This window comes from Copadichromis virginalis, linkage group LG15 (genome assembly GCF_057382275.1).
Source record: "Copadichromis virginalis isolate Kocher_CV1m ecotype Utaka linkage group LG15, C_Virginalis_male_GT1.1, whole genome shotgun sequence".
NCBI lineage: Eukaryota > Metazoa > Chordata > Actinopteri > Cichliformes > Cichlidae > Copadichromis > Copadichromis virginalis.
Genome location: NC_140632.1, coordinates 26875618 through 26884911, shown reverse-complemented (window position 1 = coordinate 26884911; position 9294 = coordinate 26875618).

Genomic DNA, 9294 nt, shown 5'->3' with positions numbered 1-9294 from the left:
AAGTAAATCCGTTGGGCATCTTTCTTTGCCTTTAGACAACAATTCTGAGGGCAAAAGAGCCAAACGGGACAGGCCCCAAAAAAAAAAAAAAAAAACAAAAAAAACATTCACACACACATTCATACTCCGATGGATGCATCGGAGAGCAACTTGGGGTTTAGTATCTTGCCCAAGGATACTTGACATGCAGACTGGAGGGGCCAGGGATCGAACCACCAACCTTCCGATCAGTAGGTGACCTGTTCCGTCTAAAACTTTTTCACTCTGTCACAGAGAAGCAGGAGTGTGGCCTTGTGCTGGGGAAGAGCGCTGCAGAGATTTAGAGAAGGTCAGGGGCAGCTTCACTCTGTCTTTAGATAAACTTTAAACCACAGACTGTATATCAAAGGTGGATGTTGCAATATCCATGAGGGGTGGATCCAGTTGTGAGCCAGCGCTCTCATTGGCTGATGACTTGTGACTGACAGGTAGTTAGCCAGAGTGAGCATGCTCTGAATAATCCAGAACATACAGACTTCATGTTTCACTCAGTAAGACCAAAATCACTCAGGGAGGGGCAGCTATCTGCTGTGACCGGTTGGGGTGAGAGAAGGAAGACAGCATAAAAGACATGCTGTGGAAGAGAACCAGAGATTCTTCTTCTTGAATTTGCCCCTCGATTGGCGGTTGGTTGTCGCATCTCCGTCGGATGTCCTCGTTTCGAAGGCGGTCTGGGAAGTGATACTCATAATACTTCCCAAAGGCAGTGCATCTGGAAAACTTAGAGTTTGTTGAACCAGAGATTAATAACAACTATGAATAGGGATGGGTATCGTTTAGGTTTTATCCGATACCGGTGCCAAATCGGTACTTTTGAAACGGTGCCGGTGCTTAAACGGTGCTCAAACCAGTGCTTAAAGAATGGAGAACACAAAATTGGTCCAAAAACCTCTCATGTTCAGCTGGTTTTTTGTAAAAAGATAACAATGTTAGCCTTTTCTGCAGCTGTGGGGCATATATGGTATCACTCTTGGCTGGAAGCAGTGCTTAAACAATGGAAAAAACACAAACTTTGTCCAAAAACCTCTCATGTTTAGCTGTTTCCCTCTTTTTCTTTGGTCATTTTAGCCTTTTTGGCCAGGGTGAAGGGAGTATCTGCCATCAAACAAGAAGACAGCTGCATGTAGCTATGATGATGTTTGCTAGTTCACCTTACATGCATTAATGTAATAACGTGGTTAGCCTACTCAATGTAAATTGCACCCGAACAACATTAAGCTACTCACGCAGAGAAGAACGGCTGCTGCTGCCATCATCATCCGTCATCACTACATCACTACACTGGCAGGGCTAGGGGCCAGGACTCTCCTCTTCGTGTTTTTGGGGGATGTTGCTAACTCCGGGTCCGATAACAGGCAACCCACCCGCAGTAGATGTGCTCGGTGTGAGGTCTCGCAGCAAGCTATCAAATACGGCGCATTTCTCGGCTTTTTAAAAAAACGCTATGCATCGCCAGGTGTTTCATCGGATTTGAGGTGTTACCTCCTTTGACAGTATCACAGTATCAGCTTAAAGCACTTGTTGCAGGCTGCTGAGTTTGCATATTTTGCTGTGAAGTACAGCCAGACTTTTGACCGCTTCGCCTTGGGCATTTTAATCTGTAGCTCTGCTCTAACAGAACGTACGTACCTGGACCCGCCTACTATCCTCGGAAACGTAAAATGATTGGCTAGAAGTGTATCACAGCTCAGGAAAAAAAAAGCACCGAAATAAAGCACCGAAATGTACGCTGCTTTTCGGTCTGGTTACTACCGTTTATGTCAGAACCGGTGCCATCATGGCACCGGACACCGGTACCCATCCCTAACTATGAATCATGTGATTAAAGTGAGTGTGAGGAGCATGCTCGGATAGTAAAGGGCCCTCCTGAGGAGCTACACAGCGGTCCTGGTGGTCAATAATATAACACCCTGAAACACTTTGAGTGAGCTCACCTCAGCACATCTTCTCACCTCCAACACCTTCAACACCTCCACCTCCAACACCACTTCCAACACCTCCACCTCTGCTTCAGAGCAGGTATTACTCTTGAAGGGATTTCATGCATCATATTTAAAACGTTGATATCCTTTGTGAGCATGCAGCCACAGCTGTGACTGACCACAGTGAGAAAAGGAAGTGACATCAGCACAGGGCCTGCTGCAGATGCAGGGTCCCAGCTCATGGAACAGCTCTCTGTCATGTGTGTGAATAAAAAGTGATTTAAAGAGAGGCGCCGGCTGCTCTCAAACTGAGACTACACTCAGCGTGGAAGTAGCTTCGGGATCAGACTGCACAACCTGGACTATCCAGGGAACCGGGGTCAGCTGGTCCAGGGAACCAGGGTCAGCTTGATCAGGGAACTGGGATCGGTCATTCAGTCTGTTTGCAAGTGTGTCGGCTTGAGCGGTAAGGTGTCAGCAGGTAGAAAAGGTTTGATAGTTTGACGTTACAAAGAGTTTGAGCTCCAGATGAGTTCAGTGATGATGTCATGATTGAAGCTCCACCTACAGCTCCTGCTGTGCGTGTTTCAGTCAGGTGGGTTCATGAGGTTCTGCTCGGTGTCTGTTTGCAATGATCTTGTTCAGCTTGAGCTGTGCATCTCCTGGACATGGTCACATTACGTGAAAGCTTCTGACTGGATGATCTTTTTAATCATTTTAGGAAGTTGCTTTTTGATGAGAAATGTTAATTTCATATTTTTTCCCCATTTTACCTCATCTGGCTCTCTCCATCTGTCAGCCTCCTCTGTTACTTCCTCTCTCTCATGGCTCGTATTAGGCTGTAAAAGTTCAGAAGTGGTTCTTGTTGATGAGGTTTTTTTTAACTGAAATCCTGCCAGCTGCTCTGCAGCAGCAGATGGGAGAGGTCAGAGGTCAGAGAGACTGTCAGAGAGATTTGTTTGTGTCGGAGCAGCTGGTTTCTGAAAGTGACTCCAGAGAGAGGCTCTTTATTTGGGCCAAAGTGAGAAATTTCTTCACGTGAACATGAACACAGTTCAACTCCTACATGGAGCTTGCCGCAGCAGCCAGCAGGACAAACGGCTGCAGGGCCGAGGAAACGTGCACGTTTGATTTTAGGGTGAAGCTCTTCAGCTCGGGCTGTTGGGCTGCAGCTGTCTGATTGGTCATGTGAAGTTATTCCAATCATGCAGGGCGCCAACCTCCATTGATGATCAGTGACTCGAGTCAACAGGAGGTAATACCCTGACACAGCCAACTGTAAATCTGAGGTTGACAGCTGTGTATGTGTGTGTGTGAGTGAGTGTGTGTTTGTCTGTGTGTGTGAGAGTGTGCATGTATGTGCATATGAGCATGTATTCGTATCTTCGTGGGGAGCAAAAATTGGAAGTTTACTATACTACACACTTATGGGGACCTAAATCCCCGTTCCTACAAGTTTGAAGACATTTTTGAGACTCTTTTGAGACTTCTGGTTTTAGTGTCAGGGTTACAGTTAGATTATGGTTAGGTTTAGAACAGTGGTTCTCAAACTTTTCACAATGAGTACAACCTCTTAAAATATATGGCTCTTGAAGTACGACCCTTATGACCGACATTAAAGTACAGTAGAATAGGCCTATTTAACACCACATACAGTTTACACGAGACAATTTTATTTCTTATATGAATGTTATTTATTTTAACTGTCATAAACAGGATGTGACATGTGATAATAATAACAACTGTACTGCATTAAAACATTTGCAACAGGTGGGATCTTGGAGTGATGACCTGATGAAACCTAGTTGCGGGCCCAAACAAGGATGTTGTGTTTTTAACATGTTTTACTGCTATTTAATCTGAACAAGCCCCTAAAACAGTCAGTGATCACCGACGGCCTCTTTCAGTTTTTATCATCACTATTCATTTTCAAGCTCAGTTTTTAAAACCTTACGATGTAACTACAGCTCAGCAGTATTATTATATTGCAGTACATTATATTGCAGTTGTTCTCCTGACATTTGTTCATAACCATCGGGAACCCTCACTGAGTGGAAAAAAAGTTAGCGTTCATCCTCCAGCTTCACTGTGTTTATATTATGCTAACATAGCTGTGTCACTAGCCACCACACAGCACATCATTATATACCAGCTAGCCCAACATCGGTAACCCTACAGACACCACTGCTGTTTAGTTTTCTGTCTTCATTTACAGTGGGGCAAAAAAGTATTTAGTCAGCCACCGATTGTGCAAGTTCCCCCACCTAAAATGATGACAGAGGTCAGTAATTTGCACCAGAGGTACACTTCAACTGTGAGAGACAGAATGTGAAAAAAAAATCCATGAATCCACATGGTAGGATTTGTAAAGAATTTATTCGTAAATCAGGGTGGAAAATAAGTATTTGGTCAATAACAAAAATACAACTCAATACTTTGTAACATAACCTTTGTTGGCAATAACAGAGGTCAAACGTTTACTATAGGTCTTTACCAGGTTTGCACACACAGTAGCTGGTATTTTGGCCCATTCCTCCATGCAGATCTTCTCGAGAGCAGTGATGTTTTGGGGCTGTCGCCGAGCAACATGGACTTTCAACTCCCGCCACAGATTTTCTATGGGGTTGAGGTCTGGAGACTGGCTAGGCCACTCCAGGACTTTCAAATGCTTCTTACGGAGCCACTCCTTTGTTGCCCGGGCGGTGTGTTTTGGATCATTGTCATGTTGGAAGACCCAGCCTCGTTTCATCTTCAAAGTTCTCACTGATGGAAGGAGGTTTTGGCTCAAAATCTCACGATACATGGCCCCATTCATTCTGTCCTTAACACGGATCAGTCGTCCTGTCCCCTTGGCAGAAAAACAGCCCCATAGCATGATGTTTCCACCCCCATGCTTCACAGTAGGTATGGTGTTCTTGGGATGCAACTCAGTATTCTTCTTCCTCCAAACACGACAAGTTGAGTTTATACCAAAGAGTTCTACTTTGGTTTCATCTGACCACATGACATTCTCCCAATCCTCTGCTGTATACTCCATGTGCTCTCTGGCAAACTTCAGACGGGCCTGGACATGCACTGGCTTCAGCAGCGGAACACGTCTGGCACTGCGGGATTTGATTCCCTGCCGTTGTAGTGTGTTACTGATGGTGACCTTTGTTACTTTGGTCCCAGCTCTCTGCAGGTCATTCACCAGGTCCCCCCGTGTGGTTCTGGGATCTTTGCTCACCGTTCTCATGATCATTTTGACCCCACGGGATGAGATCTTGCGTGGAGCCCCAGATCGAGGGAGATTATCAGTGGTCTTGTATGTCTTCCATTTTCTGATGATTGCTCCCACAGTTGATTTTTTCACACCAAGCTGCTTGCCTATTGTAGATTCACTCTTCCCAGTCTGGTGCAGGTCTACAATACTTTTCCTGGTGTCCTTCGAAAGCTCTTTGGTCTTGGCCATGGCGGAGTTTGGAGTCTGACTGTTTGAGGCTGTGGACAGGTGTCTTTTATACAGATGATGAGTTCAAACAGGTGCCATTCATACAGGTAACGAGTGGGGGACAGAAAAGCTTCTTACAGAAGACGTTACAGGTCTGTGAGAGCCAGAGATTTTCCTTGTTTGAGGTGACCAAATACTTATTTTCCACCCTAATTTACGAATAAATTCTTTACAAATCCTACCATGTGAATTCATGGATTTTTTTTTCACATTCTGTCTCTCACAGTTGAAGTGTACCTCTGGTGCAAATTACTGACCTCTGTCATCATTTTAAGTGGGGGAACTTGCACAATCGGTGGCTGACTAAATACTTTTTTGCCCCACTGTATGATACATTTTAATTTTTGCTGTGGCGGATAAGATGCCGGATTTTTGGCATCACGACCCTACTTCATGGTTCGTGCACTTTGAAACTCAGTTTGCTCTTCGTGGCATTTCAGCCGACGACACAAAATACCATCATGTGGTGGCCTTGCTGGATCAGCTGTCCACCCGCCGTGTGATGACCCTCCTCCGGGATCCCCCCACCCAAGGGAAATACACCGCTCTCAAGGCACTGCTGCTTTGGCGCTACTCCCTCTCTGATGCAGAGTGGCTGAGAAACTCCTCTCTCTCTCGGGCCTGGGTGATGGTACCGCACTCAAGCTTATGGAGGGCACGCTGTCCTTGTTAGGAACGGATGACGGCGGATTCCTCTTCACTCATGTCTTCCTACGATAGGTGCCTCCCCAACTACCTGCTGCTGGTCGCGAAGGATTACCACTCACTTGCAGAAGAAGCGGATCGCATTCTCCTGGCTACCAGGAGCTTTGGCATCAAGGGTTCCGATTCACTGGCGGCATCTCCCGCAGCCCTACCAATTCTCCCACCAGCGCTCCGTAGCGGCCACGACCGCTGGCGATAAGGAAGGGCTACTCTTTATAGAGGACTGACGCTCAGTGACACATTTTCTGGTTGACTCCGCCTCCCGGAAAAGCCTCAGGAACTCTCGTGTCGTCTTTGCATACCTCCACAATAGTATATTATTTAATCTTTAAAGAAAATTGAGATTTTCCGCATAGCACCAGAGACAGCCTGTGTGCCGTACCACTCTTTGAGAAAGACTGGTTTAGGGTAAGCGGTTAGGGAAAAGCAAAATGTCAATTAGATGTCCCCACAAGATATGAATACCAGATGTGTGTGTGTGTGTGTGTGTGTGTGTGTGTGTGTGTGTGTGTGTGTGTGTGTGTGTGTGTGTGTGGTTTTCCAAGCTTGCTGCTCTGACAGTTTTTGGTTGTTGATTCATGTTGTCGTCCAGCTGTACCAGCAGTGAGCTAACTTATTTTGAGATTATTTCTGCCAGCTTTAATTCTTCATGGTCCTCAGCTGTGTCAGTAACTGGATTTTGGTGTTCCTGTTATTTTGTCCAACCTTCCACATGACTGTCCTCTCTCTCTTCACCTCTTCCAGGATCTGGCCTATGCCTCCTTCCTCTTTAATAAGCTCCAGCGTCTCCAGTTGCCTCGCCGTGTTCGCCATACTTCTATCGAAGCCCACTGTGATGTATGCGGTGCCTCCTTCCAGCAACTGAGGCAACTCGCTCTGCAGCGGGCTCTGGGCATCAGCGGGGAGATGGCACCACGCCCTGCCACTCCCAGCGCTGCCCCAATCTCAGAGAGCAGCTGGGTCTGCAACGAGCTCCCAGTGAAGCAGCAGAGGTGGAAGCACGAGGAGCAGCAGCAGGAGGGAGGAGCCCCATGGAGATCGAGCATAGTGCAGAGCACCTACCTCGGTGGGGGCGGAGCTAAAGGGCTCGCCACAGTAACGCCCCTTCCCCTGAACCCAGCTCAGAACCTGGAGGGGGTGTGGAGGGTCTCCTGCTGCACACCTGAGCTTCGAAACAGTGCGGTAAGCACCCTATTTAGCTAGTTGTTCAGGAGAACCACAGATGTCAAGGGTCAGGGGTCACCTGGGTCAGGATTGTATTTTCTCCAAACGTGCGCTCTCTGCTGGTCTCCATATGAACTGTTCAGTTATCTCACACCAGTTTGCTCAGTATGGCTCCACCTGTACTCACTTGTGCACAACTGTAAACACACACACCTGTGCACACCTGTACACACGTGCACACCTGTACTCAGAAACCAGAAGCTTCAGCCTCACATTTCTTTCTGCATGTTGGGTCTGCGCTTCCACAGGCCCCGCTGGTTTAGAAACGTATTCCTATTAACGAAGCAAGGAAGCAAGACAATCAGCGATCGATCAATTTCACTTGCTAGCAAAGGGAGCCAGACGGCAGCAGTCCTCTGCCCTCGGTCCTCTGCCCTCGGTGTCAAACGAGTCCAAAGAACCAGCTTCCCCTGCCGCCTTTTATTCAAACAGTTACAGTACACACAAGCACCACCCTAATACCCCCCCTATGGTTCTAAAAGATAAGGTACTATGTGTGTATGTGTGTGCACGTGTAAGCACATGTGTGTATGTGTGTGTGTATATGCATGTGCGAGAATGTGTGTGTGTGTGTATGCATGTGAGTGTGTGTGTTTGTGTTTGGGGGTGCGTTTGTGTGACCTCCTGCCCACAAAAGGGTCATAAAAGCAGGAAGCTTACTAAACAAGAAAACAGAACCCTCACATAGGATGTCTCATAATAAAACACTATAGCCTCCCCCACCGTTCAACAGGCTGGGCATGTCAACAGAAACAAAAGAATGTCATTGATCCTATAGTTTGTAGGGAACGCCAGGACTGACATAATGAATTAATTAAATAGACCATTAAATAATTAATTAAAATGAGAAATAATTAATTTAATAAATATTTATGACACCTTTAATTAATTATTGACTGTTTTAATTAATTAATAACACATTTAAATAATTATTGACAGTTTTAATTAATTATTTACCGATTTATTTATTTAATTCATTATGGCACTATTGTCCCATTCATGTCTCACTTTGAAATAATTTTATCTGTCAGCCTCACCCATCAAACTAAGTGGGCGGGGTTGCCACTGCAGCTTCTCTAACATTTGATTGGTTGCTGTGCAAAGTAAGTCAAGACAGGTCGATCCTAGATAATCGATGGACTTGGGGAAACCAGGTATCCCAGAATGCATTTCAAATCACAGGCAGTAATGGTGGTGGTGTAAAGTTTTAAAATGCCAGCTGTTTAAATTACAGCTACTTATGCAGTAACCATGGTAACCACGGACTCTGAGCGGCTGGATCGACGGAGGTCAGACAACAATTTTACATATATGATCTTAAAACAGGGCACAGCCACTTTACGTCCTAGCCTAATATCAAATGTGAACTCAGACTGAGTCTATGTTTGACGTTTTTTTTTTATATCTAATCTTCTCTCTCAAACATTTAAACAGCAGCGAGTCTGCAGCTGAGGGAATACAAACTCAAATTGTCAGAACAGGTTTGATAGTTTCTTCTGTGTATTAATTTGGTGATTTGTTAAATGTACAAATGTTATTCTAATCTGCTGCTGAGTCTCTTACGCTGATGAAAATGCAGAAAACACAGATCACGAACACCTGTTCAACCAATCACTTTCATTTCACTTTGATCTGTGACAAACTGACGCGCTCATCTCTGTTACAGTGTTGCGTTAGACTGCTATAATTTTTTGTTCTTTATGCTGTAGATTTTCACGTCTCTGGAATAGTGGGCAGTAATAAGGATGATTTTCTGTTAAATCATATTGATATGACCCGTGAATTATTCGTAGATGACCGTTAGATTAGTCAGCTGGGAAACGCTGGGTTAACTCAGAGAGCTTGTGGAGGTAAGCATCAACGACACAGAGCTCTCAGTTCTCACTCCTTCTTTATTCGTGTCCAACATCAACT